The sequence below is a fragment of the Aythya ferina genome (genome assembly GCF_964211825.1).
Source record: "Aythya ferina genome assembly, contig: HAP1_SCAFFOLD_96, whole genome shotgun sequence".
In the NCBI taxonomy this organism is placed as follows: domain Eukaryota; kingdom Metazoa; phylum Chordata; class Aves; order Anseriformes; family Anatidae; genus Aythya; species Aythya ferina.
Genome location: NW_028181422.1, coordinates 507,288 through 517,805, shown reverse-complemented (window position 1 = coordinate 517,805; position 10,518 = coordinate 507,288). Strand labels below are relative to the sequence as shown.

Below are 10,518 nucleotides of genomic sequence, written 5' to 3'. Positions count from 1 at the left end.
GCAACTTACTTTAGATGCAGCAAACTTAAGCCGTCAGATTGAAGGACCATAGGTCCTGGTTTGTACACAGATCATTAACAACGGCTAGCTCTGGAATACGTGCAAGCAGAAAAAATCTTTTAACCTAATCTGGAATGGTGTACGGATGTGATTCGAACTATGTGGTCCAAAGCTAGTGCTCTGACACAATTCAGCAAGAGCTTTCCTGTCTTCACTGATCAACCTAACAACATGATCCCCAGCCAGCTGGTGCTATCTAAAGAACTTAGAAACTACCAGAAAAAAAAAAAAAAAAAAAAAAAAAAAAAAGGAAGACATGAGAAGCACCCAGAAAAGAATTAGGATAAAAAATGCGGAGTATGCCGGAATCCTTGCTTACTTGGAATCCTTCTCTCCATGTTTATCCTTAGACTTCTTTTTCTTCCAGAACTTGTGATATTTTTGCATTTTTTTCACCACCTAAAAGCTCCTTTTCTATCTTTCTGTCTTTCCTTTCTATTTCACTTTCACTACCTTCTGCACGGGTATATTTTCTTTTTCTGTTTCCTTCTGTTTCATTTTTCTGGCGACAGTTCTCCAAATGAGCTGACACAGGTGGAAGCGCATGTCTTTCACGAGAATGTCTTCCGGAATGTTGCTGAGGTACCGAGCAACGATGCAAGTCTGCTCGGGGTGTGCCAAAGCGACGTACATCTTCCTCTCTCAAGAGGGAACCGTGAGGCCATCTGCTTTTGTAATGATAATGCTTATGTGACCTGCTGTAGTAAGTTGCAGTCGATCTGTCAAAGGCTGAATCGCCGTGAGAGAACTTTCTCTCTCTACTGTCTCCTGTCGCATGAGGTGAATAGTAATCACTGTAATAGCCACATCTTTCCCATCTCCGTGCTTCGTCTCGATAGTATCTTTCTCTGCTCCAACTTCTTTCCCCTTTGGATCGGTAGTACCTATTGCTACCTTGTTCTGATCTTCCTCCGCTGCCAGATCTGTACTTTGAATATTTGACTGCTCTTCTGCCATTCTCAGGGCTGTTTCTTTCACGAGGGAAAGATCTGTACCTGCTTCCCTCCCAGTACTCCTGCTTGTGACTCTTTTGCTCAACAAATTCCACGCTCTGAGAACACCTCCTCTTGCTGGAAGGACCTGCTTTTTGACTCTCCTTCTCTTCACTAGGAGCATGTTCCCTCTTGCTTCGGTAATGCTCTTTCTCAGTGGTTTTAGTCTTGTCCTTTGTATCTTGGCGTCTATCTGCAATAGCTAAGGAAGAAAGATTGTTAGAGCTACATTCAGTGTCAGACTTGAGAGAGGAAGTTTGCCGCAATTTCTCACCAGGCTCACAAGACTCTTTGCCGGACAAAACATTTTCTTTTGAAATGAGGTCACGTTCTTTTGATCTTCTTGCTTTCTCCTTGTCTCCACAGTCATCACATTGGTACTGGGCGAGGTATTCATCATTCCCAGGAGATTTCGGAGGTTCCGCAACACTGCATAAAATAAAAACCCATTTCTCACTTCTGCTGAAGGACGTGAATATTAAGAGTAAAATCTTCCAAAGGCAAACAAACAAACAAAAACCTCCGGACTAAAGGAACCCTCGCAATGATATGCCATTTAGAAACCTCTCCTGTGATTAGGACACCGTCTTCAGCTCCCAGAGAAAGTGCTTTTTCCCCTCTTGCTTCTGAAGCCATTGCACTAAAAAAGCAAACGCATCTGTCTCCTTCCACCTGCTGCTCTGAGAAAAAAGGCATAGGGGCGAGCGGGGAACAGCCAGTGTTTCTCCAGACAGTGGAGAAAAATGGAAAAACATTCTATAAAGGAACACAAGTTCTCCTTGAGGCACCAACCTGCATCAGAGTGATATGCTCAGTGCTGATCATTAGTTCTGTTCGTGACACTGGACACACAGTATGGAATTGTACTAATTTAAATCCTTCCATTAAATACTATTAGTAGACAGATAAAACTGTAACGAACTTCCATAAAGTCTTGTCTTAATCAGACTGTGCTCATTTTACCTCATTTCCTCTGACAAGCTGTTCAGCTGGCTGGCTCTGAAGGACTCCGTGATGACTTCTCGATTGACTGAAGGCATAGCTCCAGGCATCTGCAATTAAAACGCACAAGTCAGCAGACAAAAAAATACTATTTGTAGTAGTACTGAGGACTAGTCTTGTCAGAATGTCTCCATTAAATGGTAAGCAAGACCGCTGTGAGTTGTATGCATTATCTACACTTCAAAGATAACCCCAACTCACCCCCCAAAATCTACTTTAGGAAACTTAGGAATTTTTATCTCAGCTGAGCTTAAGCTGACAAGTTCTAATGTAAGCTCAGGTCTGCAAATTCTAAGGAGATAATACCACAAAGTCTTACGATCACATGTGTGCTGTGTTTTCTCAGTATTTCACCTGAATTAGGAACACAATAAACACTCCCGAATACATCGTAGGTGAGAAATTCTCGATGGAGCAAATCTATGTTTCAAGCGATCCATTTGTTTTAGAAAAGAACATCTCAGAAGGTTTAACAGGTTCAACTCGGCAAGTGGAATCATCAAGTTTCAGTCCGTTTTCTTTAGATTCAGTAACTAACCTAATAGCACCATTTAGTGAATCTGTTTTTGGCAGCTCATGCTGGGATCTTCCTTTGTCAGCATTCTGACAGGAAGAATTGGAATGCTGCAATGTACGGACTACCTTTCCAACCAAAATTCCATTAGAGGACATTGCATTGCATTTCAAATTCCTTTGAAATAAGCCCTTTGACTCCTCCTCAGATTTTCCTGAAGATTCTGCACCATAAGGGACTGTGTTATCAGAGCTGAGTTTAGGATTTTCATTCACTGTTGGCTCCACAAAAATTTCATCAGAAACTTTTTTGTTTGTTTGCATTTGCTTCATTTGCATTACCGAATTTGTAATTGTGGATGAAGGAACAGCCTGGTAGAGATCTTCATCCTCCACAGCACTGCTAAGACAGTCAGGCTGTGACACAGTCTGACGAGCAGGCAATTTATTGTGAATACTGATGGTGATCTTCTGTTTTCTTGATGTATCAGTCATTGAAGGCCTGGTAATTGCCTGGTTTTGAACACAGGCCATTGGTGGTGCTGAAGATGGCCTTTTTAGGGTGACACCAGTGGTCTTTGTGTCCTCTTTTATGGATCCATTTCCATTTAAACGGCTTGAATTCTGTATTTAAAAAGAAGAAATTGCAAGATGGATTAACGCAAACACTGCATGTAACATTTTGAAACACAAAACTCTCCTACTGAGTGTTTCTACAAATGGTCTTAACACCTAAAAAGAAAAACACACTGCCCTTTAAGGATAAATGCAAGTCCAATAAGCGTATTCAATTCCTGCTTTTGGTTTACTGCAGATTGGTATCAAATTAACATCATCTTTGAAAACCAGCCAAGCAACTTAACATTACCTGCTGCTATTCCCAAATATATTTATTTTCCCCTTTAAACATACCCTGAAAAGCCTGAAGTAATCGTTCTGGTGCTCAGGAATAAGACATTTAGTTTTCCCTGTCTTAGCTAAAGTGACGAGGATAGGAAAAACAAGTCCTCTTTTAAATGATTTGAGGATTAGTACACTCTGCTTAAATAGTCAAAGAGCGTAGCTCTCTGTGCTTTAGAAAGCTGTCTTGGAGGTATAAAGTAATGGAGTCGCATGGCTGCACAATTTAGCAGTAACCACTGTTTGAATGACTCTGGCTGTAGCATGAGGGCTGTGAAGAAAGCTGCAGCGTGGGAAGGAAAACAAAACTAAGATGCCGAAAACCAAACAAAAAACCCCACACCAAACCCCAAACCCACTAGCAGTTTGGTGCCGTTATCTGCCCTCCCGCTTCCCTGAATTACCTTAATCATATGAGGAAGAAGTCGTGGTCCCAGAAATCCAGCCTGCTTACTATTAGCCCCCTGCTGACCAGGAGGGAATGAACAGGGATAAGATGGTGCTGGCAAGTAAAACGCACGTTCTCCAAGTGTCAAATCATAGCGCCTTCAGAAAAGAGCAGTGATCGTAGTTTAGTTTTTCTTTCAGCCTACTCTTGGATTAAATCCCATCCTATCATTTTAGAGGAACAGCTCATACGATATGGAAGCCTTCTCTACAGAAGGCTTCGCCAAGACTACAGACTGAAAAGTAGAGAACAGTCTTCCTACTAAGACTATCACTTGCAGAGCAATAATTCATTCTTACACCACAGATGACCTTCATTTCTCTCCTTCTCTAAAGTAGCCAGCTACAGATAACACATAGATAGCAATTTACACGAGTGCTGCAGTTTAAGGCCAAGCAACAAAAGACAATAAACGACACAGAGAATTTCAGGTTAGACAGAACTGAATTAGACAAATAATAATCTTCTCCCGGGATAGCAAGAAAAACACTTGCAAAACAGAAAAATATCAATAACAGGAAAGTAAATCTCTTCTGAACACATTTTAAGATTTGTTATTACCTGATATAAAAAAGTATGTAAGCTTGCTGACCAAGAACTCTTTTAATGTCAGTACGCACTACTTTAGCATCATTCATCTGATACCAAAGTCCATTACCAGCCTGCAAATAAAGACAATGATTTCTTTAGGTGAATTGCACGTTTTCCAATTGAAATCACGGGTAGGAACAAAATACACACATGTCAAATAAAAATATAATGAAATCTTTTTCCCTAGAAACAGTAGCTGCTAGTCATGCTTTAATTGGTTTGCCAGCACAACCTTTACCCTGTTAGAAATGCTGTTGACTTCTACCTTTACATAGCATATATAGTGTCCTGAGTGACAGCTGACACCGTGATGTACCAGCACCGCGTATAAGGCATAGAGCAGTGGTTCTCCCATTGACTGCGACATGTAGGCTCTCAGGTCCAAATACTCCGGATATTTCACCTCCTAAAGAGACATCAAGAAGATAGAAAAATTATCCCAGAGTACTTCGTGGACTAGCCAGAGAAAAACACTTCCAAAAAACACAGACTAGAATTGATTTCTAGAATATATTTCTCGAATATATTTCTTGATTCACTACAAATAAGTCTTCCCATAAACAACGGTTAAGACTAGAAGTTGCAGAGAACTGTTTCCTGATGAATCAGCCTTCTCAGAGGAAAGCATATGCTTCTTGTCAAGCGGGAACTTTATTGATATTAAGAGAAAGAATAAGCCATAGTCGTTAGTCTACAATTATTGTCTGAAAATATTAACAACTTTCAGCTTTGGGGGATGTCCCATTACACAATGATATAGTTGCATTACAGTGGTAAATATACCTTGTTGATCTTTCCACCTGTGAAATCTGCAAATCTTTTCAGTGATATTGTGAGAACCTTGGAAGAACGGTGTATGGTAAATCTCTTGGATGCAGGAACCACCTTTTTACACCTTAAAAACAAGCAGAGATAAGTGTTTGAAGGCATCTTCTTTTTTCGCCCCCAAAACAAACTCCTTTTAATGTCTCACGCATGCCTATGCTATTTGAATGATATTTACTTGCATAATAGGTTGGTCTTTTTTCTTTTCATAAACCCATGCACTGCGTGTCAGGTTTGTTAATACACAGAAGAAGGTCAATTTTCCCAACAACTCAGAGCATAGCGGGAACAGGAATCTCTCACAAAAGGGTATGACCAGGTTGGATGGCAAGGTACCATTTCTTGGTCTACAAAAGTGGCTATTTGAACTCCAATCCTGGATACATTCTTTCAGCTTTCAAGGGAAATACAAATACTGAAAGCGGAACGAGAGAGCCTTGGTCCCCAGGGCTAGAAATTGCAAATAATCTCCAACATAGGTCGACTATCAACATCAAAAATACAACAGAAACACATGGTCATTCTACAGGAGGGAGACATTTAACAGTAGGAAGTCTTCATGTACTGAGCTTGTCTGGAAAGACACTGAACCCATCTGCCATCCTTTGAAACAAAATAGTTCAGTTTGACACATTGCCCGCTCCAAGGTAGGACCTACGGTGTAAGCAGTGAAAATTAGCCACTAGCCCAGAGAACAACGGAAACTGGGCAGTTTACATCAAGAAAAGTACTGTCGAGAGCTAATAAAGAGAAAGAACAAAAGTAGCTCTTTTTGAATTCTGATGGCAAAATACAAGCCAGAGAATTGCAAACCCATAGGGAATGCCTATGAACAAGACTTCCCCCCTCCAAAGAAACAAAAATCCAAGTCTTTTATAAACTTCCACAAAACTTGTAAGTAGATCCAAAGTTTAGAGGTAGTCCAACAGAGTCATGCAACATAGAAAACTGACATCTAGGATTAAGACCTAAGTCGTCAAAATCTTACTCGCTACATTTATAGCAATTCTCTCCATCCAGCTCTTCAGGTTTCACAAAGAGTTCCAGAGCTCTGCTAACAGACGAAACCGCCTAGAGCAGCGAGAAAGAAGAGCGCAAAGTCACCGTAATTCAAAATTCCAGACACATACTAGTAGTTTATAAGAGAATCTTACTAACATACTCAAGCGATCTACTAGGAGCACTGTGAAGAAGGAGGCAGAAAGAGCATGCTCAGCATTGACCTCACCTGGAAGGCATTTGACTTTGGAACAAATACTTTCCCAGTTGCCTACACAGCATCTATAGTGTGCTTTGTCATCAATACTGGGGACAAATTCATCAGTCTAACAATTAGATGTATATTGAGGTAGAACAACAAAGAAGTATGACAGCATTATAATTTTTGCAGAAAGAGAATTCTTTCCCCTTAAACCCAATACAAATGTGGAGACTATTTACATGGGTTCCACGGAAGGAGAAAGTCCAATCCACTTCCTTAGCACCACCAAGCTCTTATGTTTTAACATTATATGTGGTTTGGTTTTTTAAGTTAAACAAGTTTAATTTAGAAAGTTATGCATGTACTTAAACATCATGAATTATATTTAGAAAACATCTTACCTTTATATCCAAAGTGATATCAAGAAATGCCTCATACGTATCTGAAACTGCTTTGCAATTCAAGCACTTCACTGGAAGCAAAATATAAATGCTTAACATTATGTGAAGGAGACTAACTGTCCAAATTCAAGTTGTTGACAGATACTACTTTAGACAAACTACAGACTGCTTTACTACCGACAAAAGACACAGATCAGTTCTAAGGACAGGAATATTTTTTCAAGTACCTCTCGATCTTAGAAATCCTCCAAATATTTGATGAATGATGGTGGTAGCTTGAGAAGATCTGTCCAATCTGGAAATAAATTATAATCAGACCTCAGAAGATTTAAGGCACAGAGTTAACTCTTCAAAGAGTTTGATGAAAACCAAGGATGATGTAGACTTGCGTTGCTGATAGTAAATAAGGCACTAAAAGGTGCTAGAGATCATTTCTGAGAGTAAATAAAGGACTAGAAGGTGCTAGAGAATGTATGAAAGTGAACTTGTTTATGCTTACTCGGTGCTTCCGTTCAAGCACGCTTCCTGCATAGCATCAACAGTATAGCGCAAGAACTCGTGTGCGTCTTCTTGACTGCCAAAACGGAAATGTTGTCCTATTCCTAAATAAGAAGATGATAGTATTGACCTCATTTAAAAATGAAATCATTCTTGTATTTCTAAAATCTCTCTTCATTGGAGTGTTAAAACCACTTAGACACATCAAATAATTATTTGAAGATTACAAGCTATCGAAAAGAAACACATCTGAAGCCACTTACGACTGAGATTACTGATAACATGCGTAGGCTCGATGGCATCAACAGTGCAACGCAGGGCCTGGTTAATGTGAGTCTCCATCGTGCACATCATGCAAAAATCTTGTTCACGACCTGAAGAGTGAAAGAGCAAAGCATCCCAGTCCAGCGAAATATCCAGAACTACAAACATCTAAGTACAATTTAAACTATAGATACAATATCCACTCTCCTTGCTACATTCTATTCTCCCAAGATGCCAATGTCCCAACAGTCTTGTAACATTTCATTTCACACAACTTGACAGAAGAAAAATATCCACTAAGCCTGTATTCAAATGCATTTTGTGATGAGAAATCTAAAAGACTACTGCAAAGTCGCAGTTGTAAAGGCTGACAGGAATGTGAACTCCACAGGCTGCAAAATGTATTACTCTCTAAAATTACTACCAAATGCATTACTGTCCAATGCACTTCATTATTCCCATGAAGCAATAAATGATCCTTTAATAAACAAACAAACAAACAAACAAATAACTAAATAAATAAAACATGGTGCATTAATTGCACTCCATATGCTATTCGGAGCCCACTGCTAATACAGTGCTCAAAGCCAGCTGCTACAGGTAAAATCAGGCAAATAAGCTTATCTCACAGAATCACTGCTGTTCTTTCACCTTCAGAGCTATCCAACAGATTCAAAATACTGTTAGAAAGTACTCACATGACTGGCTGTGCTCAAGAGAAAGCATGTAATTGGCAAGTGGGGGTGTGTAGGTCAAACACTGTAGAGTAGCATTAAGAAAACATGTGTTGCCAAGATTGTACAGGCCAACTCCAACACTTTGTGTTTCTTGCCAATCCATACAAATCTTCTCAGGTGGAAAAAGAATGCTCTGTGGCGGAGCAATTCCATCATTAACGACTGCAAGAAAGTTAAATTTAAAAAGAGATCTTGTTTGTTTGTTTCGAAGAAAGGTATTTAAAAAAGTACTATTCTGCAGGAGCACCTAGAGGAGCTAGCTACAATCCAAACAAGAAAAACCTATTGCAGACAGCTTTAATACCAACAAATTCAAATTGGCTGGTCAACACAATGTTTTGGGGAAAAAAAAAAAAAAAAAAAAAACTTTAGTCAACCATTTTAATTTTTCTAAGGCAAGGCTAACTGCCATTCTGTTTGTAGCACCTAATGCCAAGTTCCTCTCCATCTATAATCTTTAACCTGATTAACTCAACTACTCTTTTTTTCCTTATTATAACTTAAACCACAAACTTAGACTTGAAATTATACGGTAAAAACGTAAAAACTAGGAACTAGGAATGACGGTACCCCTACAGATACCAGATTTTTTCCTGAGCAATGTTATCCTTCAAAAAACCTGTGAAAAATGGAAGCTGTGAAGAGCAACAATCAAACACTTTTCTCTGCAAAACAGAAAAGACATGGAGGAATCTGTGCATTACAAAAAGCTCCCCATATTTCTCTGTTGACTGTAAATATATCAAAATTAATTTCTGTAACATCAGTCACTTCAGTTGCCTTAGGGGATTCGCTTTTGAAGTCTTTCTTCACAGTAGTCCCCTTCTCTAGCAGTGCAACAAGTAAGAACTGCATTTTCTACTTTTGCTTTGAAGACAATGGAGGCAGGATAGAACGCACACTTACTTAGATCTCTTGGGGCAAAAGCCTTAGATTTTTCAGATGATCTACAGTAAATAGCACCTCCACGTCCTTCGGCCACAAAGACTTGGCTTGAATCTTCTGCAGGCACTATCCGGCCCCAGTTGGCGGTGCGTGACATCAGTATTTTAGGACTTGGTTTCTTGGATTTGCCAGACCGCCTTGAAGAGGGCTTTTTAGGCTTTGAAGATTTGGGCTTCTTAGCTACGGTCATTGTTCACATCTGCGACAGAGACAGAAGTTCTGGCTGACGTAAGACTATCAAGAAGCATTCCAAGAAGAAAAGAGTAACAGAAGTCCTGTCACTTAATCTCAAAGAAACAGCCTTAAGAACTAAATCGCTGGTATGAATGATTTAAAAAGAATCCCCAAACTAAACACACAAAGTGAAAATTTCCATCTAAACTCTATCAGTATTACTTTTCGCTTCTGCAGAACTAGTGGCTGATGCCATTTCTTTCCCTTCCGTAGGATTTTAATCCATTACAACTCTGGAGTCTTTTTAATATAAAAATGTAGAAGACATTCTCTGAGGGGAATCAGTTATTTATTGATTTCCGGAGTTGCGCAATTATCTGTTAATTAGTACCTATGATCTAATAGATAATTGTTGCAATTATCTATTGCTGGCATTAGTAACGGAACACTATTACTTCACTGCCTGCGTTTTTCTGTTTCGTCTGCACAAAGGTACCCAGAACTCACTGCTACTTTTCTTCTGTCTTTCCAGGGCTCGCCCTCTACCTCACTGTCTACTGCACCAGTCATGAGGGGTTTGTTGTGATTCTATAATGAGCCTAGCTTTTAAATACACCTTTTCTGGGCGTCACTTGGTGACGGCAAGTTAATTTGTGAGGGCTCCTCAGTCTACATCATGCGGTCGCTTTTTCCAGGTGAAAAAGCGGAGCCGTAAGTGGCAGTACACTAAAGCCCTGGCATGCTGAGATCCAAGAGGAGAGATGTTTGGCCCTCCTTTTCACTCCTGGGAACCATATACCTCAAAACCCACAGAGGATGGGCTATATCTCAGAGAAATCTTGGGAAAGGAGAGCATGAAGAGCATATTTGCAAATTTATTTCTCCCTGGGCTTCTTCTGCTTCTCCAAGAAAGACGAGTTTGAATATAACTTTGGCAGCAGTACTTCTGGTGTTTTACTCCTACCAC

General features: G+C 39.8%; 1 pseudogene across 1 annotated transcript; it reads right to left on the bottom strand.

The window, feature by feature from the left end:
* Positions 1–375: 375 nt before the first annotated feature.
* Positions 376–9,567, bottom strand: LOC311428589 (ubiquitin carboxyl-terminal hydrolase 42-like; annotated as a pseudogene). Its single transcript has 15 exons — positions 9,339–9,567; positions 8,394–8,594; positions 7,695–7,805; positions 7,433–7,535; positions 7,161–7,228; positions 6,934–7,004; positions 6,320–6,402; positions 5,290–5,401; positions 4,772–4,912; positions 4,477–4,577; positions 3,872–4,013; positions 2,910–3,191; positions 2,016–2,104; positions 1,381–1,481; positions 376–1,254 (listed from the first exon to the last, which is right to left on the bottom strand). The product of its transcript is annotated as a ubiquitin carboxyl-terminal hydrolase 42-like (transcript).
* Positions 9,568–10,518: the final 951 nt, after the last annotated feature.